Source organism: Paramisgurnus dabryanus, chromosome 3 (genome assembly GCF_030506205.2).
Source record: "Paramisgurnus dabryanus chromosome 3, PD_genome_1.1, whole genome shotgun sequence".
Classification (NCBI taxonomy): Eukaryota; Metazoa; Chordata; class Actinopteri; order Cypriniformes; family Cobitidae; genus Paramisgurnus; species Paramisgurnus dabryanus.
This window is the reverse complement of record NC_133339.1, coordinates 34,694,152-34,709,797: the sequence shown is the minus strand read 5'-3', so window position 1 is coordinate 34,709,797 and position 15,646 is coordinate 34,694,152.

Below are 15,646 nucleotides of genomic sequence, written 5' to 3'. Positions count from 1 at the left end.
TAACAGTGATTCAGAGTTATATTTTTAACACCAGTCTTTTTTAACACCGATCTTGGTGTGGATTATATAAACACCAAATAGTGTTGATTTAACACTGGTAGAGTTAATTTAACACTGGGGATTTTCCTGTGCAGTAAACAAAAAAATGAAAGCAGAAAATAATTTTTATAGAGGAATCTACCATCAATAAAATCCATATTTGATGTAATATCACGTGGGAGTATGTGCTGTACAGGTGTGGTGTGTGCTCAGCTCGGACATTATTATGAAGAGATTATTCAGACGTCAACATGATCATGTTCCTGTGGTTTTTTGATCTGTGTATTTCTGTGAGAACACTTAATTGCTCTCTCTGTGCCAGTGGCATTTCTACCAAATGTGGTTATGATCACTGGGGTAGATTACATTCGAATAATAGAGACAGATAAACATATGCCTGCACAAGGACTTCTCATAATGGCTTATGTACTGTACAAACTGTATTTTCTTTGCCCCAACTGAAAAACCTAACCCTCACAGAAAACTTTTTCAATTTTTTAGTTTATAAAAATATTACCATTTAGTATGTTTTAAACCCATTTAGTATACAATGACACATGAAGTGTCTTTATTCAATAATTTCCATAGTTCAAGTTTTATGAGAAATCCCTCAAAAATCTCTCAAGAAATCTAACTAATGTCACAATCAAAAAATGTATATCTGATATATCAACAACATACAGTAATAGATACATCAATTATAGGGATCAGGATGCAGTCCACGTACATAGTCATTTGGTACAAGGTTTTACAAAAGGTTCTAGGGTTCTGTCTAAAATTGCCAGACGATTGCAAAATCCCTACACTGTCAGAAAAATGATTTAAAACTGTTACTTTTTCTGTCACTGGGGTAGTACCCTAAGGTTTTATTGTACCTTTACACGAGTGTCACCGGGTGACTATGTAGGGCGGAACCAAAAGCGGCGGAGATTTGTTCTGCCTGAATATGGTTTCCGCCCGGACCGCATTTTTAAAACACTCTTTTACTTCCTGTAGTTTTCTAGGGATGAATGCAGCCTGATGAGGCACAGGTGTGGAAAATTAACACAGTGATTACCGATTGGCTGAAGAGAAGGAGGAGAGGAGGATAAAAGGAACTTTATAAACACAGGATGAGGGGTGCAGTTAAGAAGAGAGAAGATTTCCGGGGCAAGCTCCGCTCCGCCTAAGGCGGACCACAACTCACACTTCCTGCAAAGCGCCGAGGACGCCGTTGATCCGGGGATCGCTTTATAAGTGAACGGAAAGAGTGCGGGCCTGAGAGAAGCTAAAGGAAGGAGTTGTGGTTTTATAATATAGCGGAGCACCACAGTAAGAAGAGAAGTTTGTCCGCGCTGTGTTTCGTCTGTGCTGTTGTGTTGTGTTGTGCTGTGGCTACTACTGAGCAGTGTAGCCAACTATTTTCAATGGAAAGTAGCTAAAGCTTGCTCGGAAAGTCGCTAAATGTCGCTAGATTACGTCATTGCGTCATTAGCATAACAGTGACGTCATCACGTCGCATTTGCATTCTTACTACATTGGCTTACTACATTATTTCACGTTTCTCTTTCTCTCTGAACTGTCAAAAATGTTATTTTAATACACATGAATGCTTGAAAATGTTTTCTCGTTTGTTTATCTGCTTATGTTCTCATAAAGCGAAATGTGTGTATGTTCATGTTTATAAAAACAGTAAACATACACTGATAAATGATTGGAAACGTTGTTTTGTAGGTAAATAGCCCATTAACGCGTCAGCTCCATACAGTTTGTCTGTTCTAAATGTGCTGCTGCTCAGCTCCCTCAAGTACATTTATTTTATGTACAGTGATTCATTTTATTCAAAGACAATTTTACATTTACATCTCGCCATTAATGTAAGCCATCATGGGATCCGCCTGCTCCGGCTTCCCGCATGCACGATTATGCCCTCTGGACGCGAATAGATAACCACTTCTCCTGCCCTGACTGCAGCTGGGAGAGACTCTGCTCTGCTGCGCGAGGACTAGACCGCCTGTGAATGCTTTGGGACGGGGGTGGAGCCCACAGAAGCAGCGGTAGCTGCTCATTGAGAAGAGTGAATGTCACAGAAAAAGTCGCTAGATTTGTCGCTAGTCGCTTTTTTGAAAATAAGTCGCTAAAGGGGTCTGAAAAGTCACTAAATCTAGCGACAAAGTTGCCAAGTTGGCAACACTGCTACGGAGGAATTGGAGTTGGATGAACGGAGTGAAGGAGGATCGCTAAGCGAATTGCCAAGATGGCTAAGTTGAAGATGGTTGCGGTTATCAATGCGGATAGCCGGAAGCCACATTAAGTGTGAGTAAACTGAATTCTGCCAATTGGGAACGACTAAGCAAAAGTATTACCTGATACTGTGTTGTGAGAAGCTCCGTAGCATTACGGCCCCACTGGAGAGAGAGAGAAAACGTGGGCGAGCCGGGAATCCATTCTGGAAGTAGAAGATATACGTGAGTAACATTTCAGCCTATGTTGTGTATTGTGGATGTCAAAATATTAATTGCTTTTGTGTTGTGAGTGTCCCGACGTGTTGCGGCCCCATTAAAGAGAGAAACGTGGGCGAGCCGGGAAGTGTCACTATAAGCAGAGATATATGTGAGTAGCAATTCAGTCTGTGATGTGTATTGTGGATATTAAAGTATTACCTGATCTTGTGTTCTGAGTGTTACGAAGTGTTGCGGCCCCATTGAAGAGAGAAACGTGGGCGAGCCGGGAAGCGACATAAGCAGAGATATATGTGAGTAGCAATTCAGCCTGTGGTGTGTATTGTAAATATATTAAAGTATTACCTGATTTTGTGTTGTGAGTGTCACGAAGGGTTGCGGCCCCACCGAAGAGAGAAGTGTGGGCGAGCCGTGGGACATCTGAATCGCCGTCGGGGGAAGTCTCGCGTTCCTCTTTTATTCATCTCATCCCCTTCACCAAGAAAAACCATCCAACCCACCACACTGCGGGCCTGGGTCGAGTTTGGCTTTGTCCATAATTCACGAAGTTTGTGTGTAGTGCCGTGAGTCTTTGTCTTCATTTGTGTGTGTACACTTTACAGCTTGCAGTGTCGTGCTGTGTCTATATTGATAGAAGCTATTAGAGGCCAGAGGAGTCGTGAGGAGAGTCAGCTGGTGAGAACGGTGGAGTGTGGACCGAAGCATCTTATAAAGTGGGACTTCCTTGAGTGTGTAGCAACGAAACCCTTCCCTTGACGAGTGCACGGCCAGTGGTGAAGCATCTGGATGGTTGAAGTGAGTAGACTGATTTACGACCAATACTTGTGCCAAGGGGCGATTGGGCTGACGGCTGTAGGAAATAACTACCCTTGTGTGGAGCCTCTTCAAAGATTCGCCCCTGTTCTGTAAGTCCGACGCCGTGAGTGGAGGAAGAACCAGGGAAGCGTTCGGCTCTGCACTATTGTTCTCTACGTCTTTTCCCCTGCCCTTGGAAACCGTAAGTCGAAACACCTTGTGTAAAACCTCCTTGTTGATTAGTCCACTGCCCTCGAGTAAAGAGAGAGAAAAGTCCAGTCCTGTGTGACACACACCTCTGCTCGCAACACGGGCCTATGGAAGAAAGCAGAAGGACAGCATCAGAGCACGCATACAGCACAGTAATCACTCTTTCTGATTTGCCTCCAGGAGAAGGGGAGCGCGCCACGGGCTCAAGGGGAAAAACCCTAAAGGCTCGATTCCCCTGCTCCCGGGAAGCCCCGCCTGGAGGCGCGAAGAGATTTTGTTTTAAATTGCCCCTCCCCTTTCCCCTATCATTTTTTAAGTAATTTAATAAAGATTATTTTTAACTATAACTCCTCTCTTGTGTGTCTGGTCATTGGGGTGGCTTTGGGACCTCCTCGAGGTGGGAACTTGAAAGGGGTTCGCCCCGACCTGTGACACGAGTATACAACATTTACAATGTACCTTTTTGGGTACAATACTAAAAAGTACAAAAAGTAGTTAACTATTTTATACCAGGGCTTTGAACCAGAATTTTTTCCCAATTGGTTCGTTCCGAACAGAAACAGTATTTTAACGTTTCTGGTTTTCGGTTTAACCACACGCTCCACCTGCTGTCACTATAAAGTTTTATTCAAATTGTTTAAAATATAAACAAACATTTGGAGCAATGGGTGCTCAGGTTTTATTGTCTTATGTAAATGTTTTGTAGTTTCAGCTGATGTTGAAATAATAAATGGAACAAGCACTGGATCATACATAAATATTAACTTAACAATAAAATATTATAATTTATATTATAAAAGCAATACATATACTACGAAAAAATAATCCTTTTAAAGAACAATTCATTTGCACATGATTTACAGAAATGAAACTGTATGCAGAAAATGCCCAAACATTATCATATATTTTAATATCCCACCAAACATGAGATGTCCGCTCGACGTGCAGATCATGTCTATATTAGGTCGGTTGGTCCAGGCCCTTATCTGTACGTCTATACAACGTGCAAATCTGGTACAGTATCTGGACGTCGGACTATGACCCCTCTTGGACGTCAGATAGACGTCCAAAAGAGGTTCGGGAAATCAATACAAAAACATTTTATACAAATGTGGTTTATGAGTTCTGAGTCAAAAAACATAAAAATCACGTGTATCTTTGTAGAAAAAATTTGTTAAACTGAAAAAATAATGTAATCTTTATATATGAATGAGTGTTCAAAAACATAGCACTGCTCATAGATAAAGTTCCACCTTAAATGCTGTCTCTCTCTCTCTCTCTCTCTCTCTCTCTCTCTCTCTCTCTCTCTCTCTCTCTCTCTCTCTCTTTAATTAACAGAGATTTATATGCTGATGTTTTATTGAAAATGTTTTGTCACCATAATGACGATCAGTGATTCCTTTAGTTGGGTAGTTTGACTCTTTGGCTTTTCATCGTAGTGTTTGTAAGAGTGTTTACTAAAGCGTGTTATTCATTGCAAAGAAAATTTATTATAAAAAACAAAACTCATGTGGAACTTCACTGAAAGTTTACGAACTGTAATACCACCTATGTAAAGTCTGTAAATTCCTTTTTTAAACCATGTACTGTAGTATTGTCTCAATTTCTCAGTTGATTTGAGGTGTCACATTCAGGGCCGCCTTAACCTAATGTGAGGCCCCCCCATACCCTCAATTAATAGTCTCATTTTGGAAAAAAGAAGTGCAATATCTATGTAATCTGCATCACAAAATGTAGTTTTCCCTCTTTGACCCAGAAAACACCATATTATCATTAATAACATATCACTGAGCCCACTTGAGCATAAACACAAGACACTTTATTTAACAACCACACACAGCAACTTGTGGTGAAAATAAAACCAAAAGTAGCCTATATATGTTTATAAGCTTTATAGTTTTTGGAATATACAAATTTGCAGAAAATTGCCACTCACTAACTAAATGCTCACCACAGTTGTAAAAATATAAGAAGTTAAAGTTAGTTTTAAAGTGAAAATGCATTAATGTTAACAAAAGATAAGTCTTTATAGACAGAATGTTGTTTTTTAAGCAGTTATTTATTTTGTAGGCTATTGATATAGTAGGCTATGCATTGTATTTAGTATTTATGCATACTACGCATGTAAAACGAACACGTATGAATATGCACAAAACAGACAGGGAACATACCTGTATATAAGATCTTTAGATAAGGAGATAATAAATATGAATGGTGCGATCAGGGGATGATCATTTGACATGGTCTTGTCACGCTTTGATTTTTTCTAAACCAAATGTGTGTACTGTGAGCTAACATCGCGTCAAACTACATTGCTCCAGCTGCGCACGCGTCACTGATATAAACGCGAGTAAACTTAAACTTTATAACAACGAACAGCATTAATGTTCGGGAACTCCTTTTTTTATTTGGCGGCACAGTTTCTTGCGCACGGTTGGAGAGACTTCTGCATGCCAGAGACGCAGCTGTACGAGCACAGAGAGAGCGAGCGCGCGCGCGAAAGAGAGATAGAGACCTGCACCTCAGTGCTGATTATGAAATTTCAGAAATGACTCTTTCATTTGTTGGTGGATTATTTCCTGTTTCTCTGTCACACTCAGTCTAACATGCAGGAATGCCAAGTTGACAACGCGCACTTAATTACATTACACGGAATAGAAAAATCTGTTACGTCTGATATTTTATTTCACAGTAAGTTACCACGGACAAATCAGCAGCCATGTAACGTGCAGTTAGAGTGATTGACAGACAACCTGACAAGTTAAAAAACAAAATGAACGTGAACTTGGGAGGCCCCTGGGCTTCAACCCAGGTAAGCCCGTGCATTAAAGCGGCCTTAGGTCACATCCAACTTATTATTTAGGTTCATACCACCACTGGGAAGTGCTTATATAAAATTAAAAGTCCAGATGTTATTGTCACATATGCAGACATCCAGAATCAGCCCATGAATCACAACAGTGGTGACAATCTCTGGACTCATTAGTTTTGATAATACGCTGGTGCAATGCATTGCAACATGTAGAAAACTCACCATCGTTGTGTTTCATGGGCTGATTCTTGATGTCTGCATCTGTGTCACAAAATTCTGGACATTACATTTTTGATTACAGCCACGAGGTTCAATTTTCTGTTACCGTTGACAGCATTATGCACTGAAGTATGTTGACTGCAGCTCCAAACAAAACTGACCTTTTTTGTAATAGCCCTGGTGAAAAATAAATTTATACTTTATTGTATTTCAAGTATATTTAACTTTGCAATAGTACATTACAAATATACTTAGAACGAAATGTACCATATTTGAATATATTGAAAGTATGCTTACAACATATTTGCTTACAATTAAACTTTTAACATATTTCAAAATAATTATAATTTAGTATATTTTCTAAAAGTATACTTTAAAAAAATATACTTGGAGTTAAAGTTCTGTGCAGTTTGAACTTATTTTAAAGTTTATTTTAGGTATACTTTATCTGTTAAAGTTATCATTATAATAATGCACTGACAGCATATTTATAAAATACATTATTTAGCATCCTTTAGAAACAGTATATTTTAAGTACATTTTGAAAGTATATGTAGTGTACAAATGTATTATCTTTATGGAGAATCTTTAGTGTTAGTAAACTAGTAGGTTATTAATATTGTGCTGCAGGTATACTTGCAAGTATATTTTAATTATACTTTTAGTTAACTAGTAGTTTACTACTCAACTTTACTTTTAGTGAACTTAACATCATACTACAAATATATATATATATATATATATATATATATATATATATAGCACTTAAAGTACAATACAATGTTCCTGTGTATTAATTTTTAAACTTGATGTCACAGGGTGACTTTCATAGGGCGGAACTAAAAGTGGCGGAGATTGGTTCCGCCCGAAGATGGTTTCTGCCCAGACCAAGTTTCTCAAACACCATCACTTCCTGGTCTCCTATGACAACCCAAATCACGGCTCTACGAGCAACAGGTGCGGAAAATTAATGTGGCGACTTTGGATTGGACGATGCAAGGAAGATGAGACACATAAATAGATCTGCAGAAACGCAAGTGCAGCGCGGTTGACTTGGGGCAGATTCATTTCTGCCTATGGCGGTCGATTTCGGGGTGAGCTCCTTTACACCAAGGGCGGACCAAACCACACACTCCTGTTGAGAAGTCTGAAGGCTCCGTTGATCCGGGGATCGCTAAAGTGAGCGGAAAGAGTGCGGGGCCGAAGGAGGCGAAAGGAAGGAGTGGTGACTATTGTTAAAGGAGCACCCCGGAAAAAGCGGCTTTTGTCTCTGTCGTTGTTGTGCTGTGTGTGTGCACAAACTGATCCGGTGTGGAGAGAGAGGAGGTCTGGGCGAAGTCATTACAGGAGGAAACGGAGATTGTCATCGAGTGGGTGAAGAAAGTATCAAGGATACGAGTCACGGTGCGTATATGAAGAGTGTTTGCTGTCATGATGCAGTTGTGTCTTCATAGTTGGATGTTATTGGAGCAGTAACTATTGTGAATAAAATATAAGTTTATGAAATTATTCCATTCCTTTTTTACTCACTATTTCTACAGTGTCACAACTTTTTCTGATTCGAGGTTGTATATATGTCTATATATATAGCTGAATCCCCTGAATATTAACTTTCGTTCTGGACTCCATTTCCCATAATCCCGCATACCTGGACTGATTACTCTGCCACCTGGAACTCCCCAGCTTGAAGAAAAAAGTTCTAAGAACGTTCCCTGAAAGTTCCCAAGGTTCCCAAAAACGTTCTGCCAACGTAAAAAGTGTCCAGTTTTCTTTAAGTTCTAGGAACGTTTCTGTGTTGTCTGAATGTTAGAGGAATGTTACATTTTACCATGTTTAAACGTTATGACAATGTCATGTTTTAATGTTCACACAATGTTTAAAACAACAACTGTTTATTATATTGACTTGTTTAATTGTTATGTAAATGATAGAGAAACATTGCATTTTATTATTTTATAAAACATTATTTCTGAATGTTCAGTAAATATATTGCTGTAGAAAACACAATTCACTTATTAGGTTTAGATGTTGATGTTTGTTTCATTTATAGTCACCATAATTGTAATTAGTGTTAGTTTTAGTTGGACTCTTGACCCTTGACTTTTTGCTTGCTGGTTTTTATCCTGGTTGTGTTAATTTTTTGTTAATACACCACATTTGTTATGAAAAGTTAATAGTGTAATTCTGTGGTTGTTGGTACATAATAGTAAAGATCATTATCTAATTAATTTATATCTAATTAATTTATAAAGAATATATATATTCTTTGTACAAACAATATCTCCGTGAACTTGAATACATTTTTTAAATCAAATCTATTTGATTCGATTCTTTTATCATCAGTTAATATATCAGCACTCTCCACATAAAATCAACTATTTTTGACTGAACACGTTATATCAAAATTAAAGCTCTTTTACAAAATAAAAGGTAATGGGTGATCCGATTTGTGTTTTTTTAACAAATCTTTTACAAGCACTTTCTCTGATTCTATTATTGTTATACCTGTTTTATTTTTACCATTCTTATGTCTTTATCTATTATTTCTTTAAATTGCAGAGGGCTACGAAACATTCTTAAACGTAAAGCAGTTTTTCTTTATCTCAAAAGTCTCAACACAGATTTTTGCTTTCTACAAGAGTCTCATTCAACTTTAGAAGATGTCAAATTATGGAGATCACAATGGGGATTAGAATTTTGGATGTCTCATGGATATATACATTCTGCTGGAGTTTGCATTTAAAAAAATCGTTTTAATGGAAAGATTCTGGCCACTGACTGTGACATTTATGGTCATTACCTTATAATAGCACTTCAGTTAGTAAATCTGACATGTATTATTTCTAATGTTTATTGATATAATTCTCCAAAAGATAACAATTTTTTTTTTTAGAAAAATTAGAAAAGCGTATCATTCAAATGTTATCCAAATTTCCCAATTATTTTTTAGTTTTTGGTGGTGATTTTAATGTAGTTTTGAAAAGCACATTGGACAGATGGCCCCCCCAACCCAGTAATGCAAACTCTGATTATTTAATAACCTTTATGCAAAAATTTTCTGTTGTTGATGTGTGGCGAGAAACTCATCCCTTGCAAAGAGTATTCACCTGGAATAATAATTAACTTTCTAGTCAATCCCGACTTGATTTTTGGCTGACCTCTGAAGAACTATCCAATATTCAGACTGACATACTTCCCTCACCCTTTTCTGACCATAAGGCCATATGTATTACATTTATTTCTTTTGCCTCTCTGAGTAAAAAATATACATATTGGAAACTTCATACCTCCATTCTTAAACACAACAAGGTTCTCACTGAAATTGATAACTTAATTTCTTTTTACTGGGATAAAGCTAATAAAGAGGATTTATATGGCAATAATTGGGAACTGCTTAAATATGAAATTGGAAAGTACTGTCGGAAATACTGTAGTTTATTAATGAAATCAAGAAGAAATAAACAAGGCCAAATTATGGCTAAGATTACTGCTTTATCCAATAAAAATGTGGAGGACCTAACAGTATCAGAAAAATCTGAGCTTATTGCTCAAAAACATAACCAGGGGGATATAAATAAACGGATGGCTAAAGGTGCATTTATCAGATCTCGACGAAATTGGATATAGGAAGGTGAGCAGAACTCTGCTTATTTCTTTAAGTTAGAAAGGCAGAGAGTTAAAAGCTCCATCCAGCAACTGTGTATTGAGGGAAATGTAACTGATGATTATAAGGTAATTGCTGTCTATTGTGCAAAATTTTATAGTATCTTATATTCTTCTAAGTTCTTATATTCTTCTCTATCATTTACATAACAATTAAACAAGTCAATATAATAAACAGTTGTTGTTTTAAACATTGTGTGAACATTAAAACATGACATTGTCATAACGTTTAAAAATGGTAAAATGTAGAATTCCTCTAACGTTCAGACAACCCAGAAACGTTCTTAGAACTTAAAAAAACTGGACACTTTTAACGTTGGCAGAATGTTTTTGGGAACCTTGGGAACTTTCAGGGAACGTTCTTAGAACTTTTTTCTTCTAGCTGGGATGGTTCACATGATCATAGTTGCTGCTCCAATTGGTGAGTTGAAGTAATCTTTGTACAGTTGCTGCTATTAGAAATCGAGCTGCTACTAGTAATATCCATGTTTTGTTAAAAGCATATGTGACCAGTCACGGAAAGTAGGGACACAACTCGGATCTGGGCATTTTGAGTTATTCACAGATTCTGAAAGTGCAGTTTCTAAGCTTTCCAACGATGTGTAACACATGGAAATCTGATAAGATTTGGAGAAGTTGTGGCCATTTGAATATAGGAACTCAGAAATACTCAAACCGAGAAAATCGAGACGAAAGGGACTCTTCTTTTCAGCTGGGGGAGACAATAGGGCTCATTTACATCTCATTTAGCTAAGCCATGCCCCCTGTAAAACCCTTTTTGAGATGTTCTAGCATCATATGTAGTATTTTATGACCAAATGACAACCCGCAAAAATAAACATGACTCTTTTACCTTTGTGGGGATCACAAGTCGAATCCAGTCTGTTTCAGATTATCCAATGACCATATTTGTCAACAAATGCGTATAATCCGTGAAATATAGATTGTTTACATCCGATTTCGCATGAATGTCTGGTAATACAATATAATATATAATCTGAAGACTATTTAAATCGTAACATGTAAGGGTATATGAGCTTACACTCCGTTAAACACATGAACCCGCCTTCAAAGTTTGTATTTAAAATAGGGAAGTAGTATAATAGATCATCCAAACAGCGCCGTCGAAAACGTGACATCCTTTAGAGAGGTTACCAATGGCTCGCTCGTTCCTCCATCAGCCAATGACTTCATGGAAAATATTGATAGACAAAACATGTAGCCAATTATATGAAGAATACAACTATATCTGTGTAACTTCTGTGTGTTTGGACTCATGCTGCGCTGCAAGAACTGACATACAGATGACGTCAAAGTACCGCGGGAGCGAGTCGAAATTAAACTACTCCATAAGATTTCTTGAAGAGCTCTCGCGGTACTTTGACGTCATCCGACTGCGGCGCCGCATAAAGTCAGTGACGCGGCTGACGTACGATGCGGCTGACTGTTATTTGTTCCGCCCCAGCTTCTTTTATTTTTCTTTTGTTTTGTGCGCCCGAGCTTTACAGTCTGGGGAGACGCAGGCTATACTTTTGAAAAAAAAAAAAAACTTAGCAAACATGTCTGAGGAACAGGGCAGCGCGTCACTACAGTCACGTGACTTCACGCTCGAGCCGGAAGAGAAGACAATGCTGAATAAAGTCGTAATTCTGCTATTTTTAGACCAAACTGTATTTTCGATGCATGAACACAATCTTACTGACCCACTGATGTCACATGGACTACTTTGATGATGTTTTTATTAACTTTCTGGACATGGAAACCATACATAGATTTTCAATGAAGGGGAAAGCTCTCGGACTAAATCTAACGATAAAACATCTTAAACTGTGTTCCGAAGATGAACGGAGGTCTTCCGAGTTTAGAACGACATAAGGGTGAGTCATTAATTACATTATTTTCATTTTTGGGCGAACTATCCTTATTTAGTAGTCACGCTGTTCCCTTTGGGGGCGGAGGCGAAAACACAAGCTTATACAGTATGTAAATATACACACAGACAATGACGCCCCCAGCTGCACGCTAGAATCTCCGGAAAAACAAGCTTATTTTAACTGCAAATTGTACGCTTTTAAATATACAAAAACTGCTATCTCAAACATGGAGAGGCTTCTACGTGATCTCAACTAACAGATTCTCCAATAAAACGAAAATCACAAATTTCGCAAAAAAAACTTTGTTTCTCATTTTCTCGAAACTTGTGCTGCCGACTTGAGTCCCTGGTTTCCGTGACGGGTCACATATGACTTGTTATTGACTAGCGTGAAAATTCCATAGGTAAATCCTGGCTTTCTTATTCTGTGTGACAAGTGAGTGTCAGAGCAGAAACATAAAGTTTCGCTGCGCCACCTTGTGTACTGGGATATATCTATGTAGTATTAGGCGCCATCTAATGTCCAGGGAGTGAATTTGCATCTCACTCAGCTCATCGTCAGTAAAAATCGTTTGGGTGTGAAAGCAGAAAAACGTCACGTAAAACGCCGACGATAAACGCGCACGAAAAACGTCCCGTGTGTAAAGACCTTAAGTCCCAAGTATTTTTTTTCTTGGGCAAGTCAAGTCAAGTCGAGTCACAGGCTATGTTAAGTCAAGTCAAGTCCTGTAGTAGGTCAAGTCAAGTCACCTTATTATTGTAATTTTACTTGCAGAATCTGATCTTAATAAAGTGAAAGGACAAGATATACAGAAAGTAACTATCAGTAAATTACAATAATTCGGATTTGCATTGTAAATACTCATGTTCAGTAAAATGCATCATGGAATCAAACAAAATTGTTACTACATAAATTATTTATTTTTCACTTCTGCCAACCGTGTTGAACAATGTTGAATGTTCAACATTGAGTCCATAAAACAAATAACAGCTTAACATCCAACAGACTCCTCTCTGAAAACCTTCCTGTCTCTCAAACACAGTTTATGTACAACATTAAACTTTGTTACATTTCTCCTCTCTCTCTCTCTCTCTCTCTCTCTCTCTCTCTCAAACATGCGCCCAGAAAAAACGAGGGCATCGCACCGCGTGCGTGTCTCTTCCGTTCGCGCGCCTCCATTTGAAATAACGAACTTGGGCGCGCAAAAGATGCAACATGTGAACCGCCCCTAAGATTGTAGAATCAAGTCATTTTTCTGTGTGTGTGTGTGTGTGTGTGTGTGTGTGTGTGTGTGTGTGTTTGTGTTTAGGTGGCAAATTAGAAAAAGTAGGCAAGTCTTGTATCGCTTTGAGGCTGTCGTCTGGCTGCCCGTGATTTTAATCTTGCATGTCTTGCAACGCACTGTTTGTCTTTTGCCATCTTGTTGAAGCCGAAAGCATGACCCTCGGTACCCCTCCGGCTGACATGTTGATATCTGATCTAAGTGGGCGTGGTGTGCGTACGAGAGGGCATTGCTGATGATAATGTCGTGATTCAGTCATGACAACGCCATTCTCAGCCTGCGCTCCAGCTGGGTCAACTTTATTTTTTTAAATAATTTATATATTTTATATTCAAACTGAAAACATGATGTGATTAACACTTAAGTTATTCAAGTCATCATGTCTCAAGTCAAGTCAAGTCCCGAGTCTTTAACTTCCAAGTCCGAGTCAAGTCTCAAGTATTTTATTTTTTGTCAAGTCAAGTCACAAGTCACAAAAATAGCAACTCGAGTCGACTCAAGTCCAAGACACCAAGTCACAAGTCCCCATGTCTGCATTTTGGACATGATATAACAAATGATCTGTGGCGTATTTTGAGCTGAAACTTCAATGACACCTGAGACTTTTATTACATCTTGTAAAAATGGACATAATACACTACTGTATGTGCCCTTTAGTATTTGTAATGTGTGGTATTGTAATGTGTTTTATAAAAGCCTACATAAAGCTTACTGCTTACATAATACCATTATGCAATATTTATATTTTTTGGTTTAGCACAGAAAAGCACAACATCCACATCAAAATATAATCTTGAGTGTCTGAGGATTACCGCACCTCACAGATCCCCATCACCAGGTAGGCATTGGTACGAGTGCCACACATTGTACCACCTCTGAAACATCAGAGAATTCCTTGAAAATAATTTTCATAAAATGAAATTGCATCATAAAATGCAAAAATGTTAGTTGCAGTAAACATATTTAATAACTTCATAGTAAAATCAGTGTCAGTTACAGAGAAGTTATGTATTCGATGAGGTGGCTAACCGCTATGCTAGTTAGTTTGCAGCATGGTTTCTCCTGCAAAGCCAGTGACCAGCTACCGTACTTTTCGAAAGTTAAAAGAAATATTTAACTGCTTTGTTTTACAATTCTACATGAACTTACTAAGTAATAGTGTTTTGCCAAACTAACCAAGACCGGGCCTTACCGACCCGTCTTTTCCCACTAGCCTAAAGTACCCCCAAGTCTCTTATCACTTTCTCAAGATACGGTCCAGACCTCCCGCTAGCTTCTAGCAATTAGCATGCTGACCACAAGCAGTTTACATCCCCCGCCGAGTCTTAATTTCTGTAATTTGCGAAAATAATGCATTTGAAAATGTTTTATAATGGGAATATGTTAGCATTGTTCAGGGAAAACGAGTGTATTGTTGAGACTGCTACATCACAATTTACTCTTGAATCATTATGTGTCATGAGTTTCTTCTCCTGGAGTGTACTTATTAGTGATGTTTGATTTGTCTGTTGGCAATACATAAACCGTTAATAATAATATATATTATAAAATAATAATACAGTCTGCACTGCTCGCGATAACATTGCACATGCGCACATGACATTAGTAGTGGGGCATGGCCAAAGGAGCAGCAGCTCATAAATATGCACAGCAAAATCCCCGGTGTTAAATTAACACCGGCTCGGTGTTTATATGGGTACCACCAGCAGGGTGTTAAAAGTAACACCGAAGCAGTGTTAGATTAAATTAGATACTTTAGCAATCATTTGAGTGATTATTTGATTATTGAAGACACCTGGTGATAATGAGCCGAACTACAACTACAACTTCCAGCCACTGCCTTAGATAAAATCAACTGAAAAGACATCACTCTTATTACAAACCAGACTGACTTTTGTCTACTTTGAAATTGTTTGGTCACCATTATGGTGATCAGTGGTTCCTTTAGTTGGGTGGGTTGACTCTTGTTTCTGTCTTTGAGGTCTTTGCAACAGTGTTTATTAAACACATTATTTGTTGCAAAGGTTGTTGAAACAACGTTTTTATAGTTTTATAACAGAGATTATAGGTTTAAGTAAATTATTTACACCGTCAAAAATTCATAGTATTCATAGACCATTAGATGTTGATCAAATACATATTCTATATTGGATTTTAGTAACATAGCTTTCATCAGATCAAGCTTTTCAAATTTTATTGTTAAATACTTGCTGGAATTTCTTTTTTGCCTCATGTGCAGATATCGTGAATCACCCCATTAATCGGAACCATGGTGACAAACATAATGTTGCAAAGCATGCTGGGATCCACC